This window comes from Phascolarctos cinereus, unplaced genomic scaffold (genome assembly GCF_003287225.1).
Source record: "Phascolarctos cinereus isolate Bilbo 61053 unplaced genomic scaffold, phaCin_HiC Scaffold_4;HRSCAF=312, whole genome shotgun sequence".
Lineage (NCBI taxonomy): Eukaryota > Metazoa > Chordata > Mammalia > Diprotodontia > Phascolarctidae > Phascolarctos > Phascolarctos cinereus.
The window spans coordinates 381648042-381653960 of NW_027555847.1; the positions used below are offsets into that span (position 1 = coordinate 381648042).

The 5919-nt window shown below is 37.6% G+C and overlaps 1 pseudogene; it reads left to right on the forward strand.

Moving 5' to 3' along the window:
- Positions 1 to 3068: 3068 nt before the first annotated feature.
- Positions 3069 to 3849, forward strand: LOC110208009 (ceroid-lipofuscinosis neuronal protein 6 pseudogene; annotated as a pseudogene).
- Positions 3850 to 5919: the final 2070 nt, after the last annotated feature.

The following is a 5919-nucleotide window of genomic DNA, read 5'->3' on the forward strand; positions in this document are numbered from 1 at the left end:
CTTGATGACAGAAAATCTCTATTATTTCCTGGGAAGCACTGGAAATCGATTCCCATCTAGGAAAAACATACAATCCCCCCCATTTTTCATAGTTGATTACAGGCTTAGTTTAAATGATCATTTCCCAAAAATTTGATTGCCCAGTGACTGAATTTATCTGGTGCTGGAAAATTCTATGAGTGTCTGATGAAGAGCAGTACTAGCAACTGTGTGTCCCAGACATCATCAGCTGTTTAATACATAATTTATGCCATACTTCTTCTTAGCAGATGCCATACTCTTCCAATTATTTTCATATATGTTATTCCATTTGATTTTTTAAAAGGCCTCTGTAAGGAAGAATAGGGATTCTTATTTCCATTGTACCTGGGCTGAAAGAAGCCATTTGATTTGTCTGAGAAAGCACAGCCATTTAATGGTAAATGATAAAGCAGTACTATAACCTATTTAACAAAATTTGTTGACATTATATTTTGGTACTTGAATATTTCAGTGTATGTGTGATTTTATCCATGTGGGAAGCCCATATAGTCATTAGAAATCATCTCTTGTCTATCACTCCTGTGCCACTCTTATCCATGTCTTCACATCGATTGACCACATGGAACATACTCAATATGTTGTGGACTTTCTTCTTGTTTTTATATCATAAGTACTTGCTAAATGAACAGTTCATCTTTTTTTCATTCCATTTCTTTAATGACAGTGTTATATAACTTTTAATTTGTAATTTCTTATTTTTCAGTGTTTTTCAACCCTTGCCATTTGAGTTGACTTAAATTTTAGGACTTTGGATTTTTTTTTTAATACATATAAAAGATAAACTTTTTTTGATTACTGTCTTATTTGGTAATATCTAGTCAGGCATAAATTATAAATACAAAGGTTAAGCAAAATTTTTCACTAATGTCAGAGGAGAGATCCAGGGCAGAATCCAAAAAGATGACAGATTTCCTATAAATAGTGAGTTCTTTCTAATGCTTGTTTCTAGATAACACTCCTGATCACACCAATTTCTGAACTACTGAAGAGAATCCATCATCACTCAACTGACTATTGCCTAACTATCCACGCCAAGTGGATAAGAATGGATAAGAAGTCAAGACCATGATATTCAGTTAAGTAAGAAACTCTAAAGTGTTCACTACACACATGCATACACACAACACATATTGCATACCTATGTATATGGACTTACTTAGGTATATAAATATATATGCATACAGATAAATGTGACACATACACATATGCATATGTGTGTATGTGTTATCTATAATTATAATCATATAGATAATAGATGGAGTGAGATGGAGATAGAAACAGAGCCACTCCCATAATTAAACAGGAGAACAAATTGTTGATTGGACTGCTTTTGGGAAACTTTAGAATTCTTTTAAATAATTCTTTTGAATTACTTTAAAAGAATTTTTAGAAATTCATTCCACTGCTTGAAATAAAACCCATGTCTTTTTTTAATACTAATATTCTCCCAATGACGTTATATCACTGAGAACTGTGGAATACTGCTTCCAAATCACATGAAAATTGTATTTTAGGGTATAAATTATGTGAATCTATTAATAACTAGCTATGCCTAGCCCATCTCTATTTGTTAAAATCCTACCTACTTTTTGCAAAATTAGGCAAAGGCTCTTTAATCTATTTGTGAATCCTTGTTTGATGCTTATCTTGTAGATATGTGACTAAGAATACTTATAGAGCACTTTAGTTCTCTTTACATGTATTACCTTCTATTATATGTGTGCTGTTTCAGTCACTAGATTATAAATTCCTTGAAGCCAGAACCTGTGTTTATTTATTGCATTCCCCATAGAGCCTTGTACCATGCTTTGTATTGAAAATTGTTTTTTGAATGAAAGTGAAGTGAAGAATTGAAGTGAATGGATACAATTCAAGCCAAACCATATATATATATGTATATAAAACCTCATTTATTTGGGAAAGTACTGAATGGACTAACCACATTGACATGGCAACATTTTTTGTTGATCAATGAACAACATTGAAATGACAGAGACATTTAAAGTATGCCTCTATATGCAAATAAGCTTTACCTTGCTTACACTTGATAGTTGTTTCCTCTATATACATACATAAACATATATACACATGTATGTATGTATATATACACATATACATATATATGTCTGTATACACATATATACAAAATATGCATACATATGTGTGTGTATGTATTCTTCCAAAGAGGGCAATAAACTCTTTGAAAAGAGGAACTGTATTTTCTAATTCTATTTCTGTGGTTTTTTTTTTTAATTTTTGGTTGTTAGCTATTGACTAAAAGCAATGTCAGAACAGAGAAGAAAGGGAGGGAAGAAATAAAGAAAGAAGGCAGAGAAGGAAAGAGAGAAGGAAAAAGCAGAAGAAAGAAGGAAATTATGGAAAAGAAAATGGAGAGAGGGAGGAGGAATAAAAAGGAGGAGGGCAGGAAGGAAGTATTAGTTTGGGGAGGAGATGAAAGGGGAATCATAACTACTGGCTAGAAATAAAAGTCTTATTGTGTTAATCACAGAATGGGCTTTAATGAGAAACCAATCAACAAACATTTATTAAACACATTCTCTGTGAGACTGTGACATATGTTTAAAAATACAAGAGCTTATAAATACCTCTGAAGTCCAGAATATGATGCTGCTCATTATTAATATTGAAAAATTATCTTAATATAATTTGTGATAATCCTTGCTGATTGTCTTTTCTTTGGCAGACACTAGGTGGGAGATGGAATTTAATATTTTATAATAAAAAGGAGTGAGCTTTCCCCACCAGGTCCTCCTTCCCTCCTCTCCCTCTTTTCTTCCTCATTCTCCCCTTTTTTTCAGTATCCTCCCAGTGTTAACCAGCACCTTCTTCTCTCCCTCCCATTGTCTGTCAGCCTGGCCCTATGGCCTCTTGGTCAAATACTCTGCTCTCTCCCTTGAAGACTAGCTAAATCAAACCACCCAGACCTGATTTGGCTCAGGATATATTCAGCTCCCCAGTTCTCCTCTAGCTGACCTAAAGGCTACAGAATAGGAGAGGCTACCAGCATGGAACTGCAACTTGCATGGTCAGATGACAGTGAGTAAGGGAACAAGTGAGGGTCTGAAACAGGCTTGGAAGCAATGGTGATTTTGGTTTAGAAGATGCCATGTGTGATGTTGGATTTCTTCAGTGGCTGCCATCCTAACAGGCATCCCACAGAAAAAGTTGAAGATCAGTATCAAACTCTCTCCTTTCCATTTTGACCTGTTGCTACTTGACATTGCAGAATTGGATTCTGGATTTTGGCCACCCTATTGCTATGATAATCTCCCCCAGCATGGTTTCCATTAAACACATCCAGTATAGAAGATTACTTTTATACAGCATCACAATTTTAATGTCATCACACCATAGCTTTTATTCAAGCTCATTGAAAATCTCCCTAAGACCCTGCCTCAATCCATTGTGTACATCAGCATTAGTATCTTCATCATGGACTTGAGAATTCACCTAATGGGAAAATCTGTGAACCACTGCCTCATCTTCAGCAGGTACTAGTACCACCTGTCTGTCTTGGAGAACGCTGAAGCCAAAGACACTAACTTATTCCTTTGAAGGACTCTACTGCTATAATGAATATCTAGGGCATTGCCTGTGGTATAATCCCCTCTTCCTCCTTTTTTTATGTACTTCAGTGGCTGATTCATTACTTCAATGAAGGAGAACAGGATGCCCAGGTCAGTTTTACTTTTCTTGTGGCCCAGCATCTGGTAGTATTGGTATCTGGTCAATGAAGGTAAAATCTTTATCCTTTTCATCTTCACCTATGTTGCCATGATATACTAGATAGAGAAGCACCTCTACTAGATAGGAACAAATTCTTCCTCTCATATCTTCTTCTTCATACTCCTGTGCCTGGCTCTGTGGTTGCTGTGGTTGGGGAATGATAACACCAGAAGAAATAACCTAGAGCAGGGGTGGGAACCTACAGCTTTGAGAGCACATGTGGCCCTCAGGGTCCCTTGTCAGGATTCTGCATTTTTTTTTGGACTTTTCAGGTGAGAATTTACTTTTAGGAAACACGACATCTGAGAATGAGCATCTGCCTTACCCATGGTCAGTGGCATTTTGGGTGTCTGCATGTAAAGAGATTGGAGGAATCCTCATACCTAGAACCATTATTCTTTATACCCCCATCAGGCCTGGATATAAAGAGCTTTAGTAAATCATCTTCATAGGCTCTTGTTGACCTTTACTCATAGGATGAAGGAGAGAGACTATCCAAGGCTAAATTGGTTTCTTTGATCAGCTCTGTCCTGGTAGTGGAAACCATGGGTCTAGAGAGAGCTACAAATATGTAGGGAAGGAAGAAGTTGGCTGGGCACATATGAGTAAAAAGGAAAGATAAAGTCCCACCTCATCTAATCATCTAACCCACTGTTAGAGATTAGATTTTGCTTAAATCCATGGCTCATTTCCAGGATTCTTGTCCAATCTTCTATGCTAGGAACTAAGAAGGCTGCCAGCTTCAAATGATGTATGAACCACTTCCCTCAAAGGGGTCATGGTCTTCCTCCAGTAGGTTGTAGATGGGATGGTGATTAGCAGTAGGGGTGAAGAGGTATCTGTAGAATTGCTCCCCAATCCCATCAGAATTTCAACCTTCATGGACTTTTCAGTTCTAAGAAGATTCTTACAGTGCTGCATGCTGGTATGGAGGTGACCCTGGGCTCTTCTAGGTTCTAACAGGTTCTACCACACCAGAAAAGTGATGCGTTGTGTAACCAAATCTGAAGACCAAACTATCTAAGCTTAAAGAGGGGCTCATGACCTGAAGGTCTATCTCCAGGAGGCTAATCTTTTTTTGGCTACATCTACTGGTAAATATTCTACTCAGATACAAAGAGTGTGGAATGTGGCAATAAATGAAGTGCCTGTGTCAATGACATTTCACATCTTTTGAAGTAAATCAATTGAGTTCCTGGAAAACAAGTGAATCTTTTTTCTGTCCCTCCTCTCTGAGGAAGCTTCGGAGGTTCTGTGAGTTATCCTAGAAGCTTTACAACTGCTGGGCTGCTGCCCAACACAGGAATAACTAAAGGAATAGGGTCCACCCACCTAATTCCCTAGGGCCAGGTAAAGCAGGGGAGATTAACTTTTCTTTCACCTTCCCTTCTAAAATTCTTCCATACTTGATTCTTTCACTCTAGAAGAGGGATAGTTTTTGTGATATACTAGAAAGAGAAGCACCTCTACTAGATAGGGACAGACACTTCCTCTGTTATATCTTCTTCTTCATACTCCTGTACCTGGCTCTGTGGTTGCTGTGGTTGTGGCATGGTAACACCAGGAGAAATAACCCAGAGCAGGGGTGGGAAAAAAGTCCTCTTTTGAGCCTAAACCATATTTTAAGAAATTGAATGTCTATCAAAAAAAATAATAAAAATACAAACAACTCAGCATTGTCTCTTTTAGTACACAGGAAATTTGGGGTATAGGGTGAGGGAGCTAAAAACTTTTATAGTTCATCCTATCTTCCAGGATACATTTAAATAAATACATATCATGCTGAGAAATGGTAGAGATGGAATGAGGGTGGAGAAGAGACTTCATTCTCAGAAGCAGTTGTTTTCAGTCAAGATTGAAGCTCCTTGTTCTACCCACCCCAATCTCCCACACAGAAATGCTGCTTCTAGCCTTGTTTCTTCCTTTTTGTTAGGCATCCAGTGATCTACTCAGTAGTCTGAGGCTTCCTCCCTGCAAATCTTGTCACTGTTTGAAGGGAGGATACTTCCTTGTAGTATTAGTCAGTCAGTATCTACCATGCCTTACTCTTCCCTTTCAAGGCAAGGCCCTGCCCCAAATTCTGGAAGGACTACTCCTCTCCCTTCTATACTACTCAGGTGATTCATATAC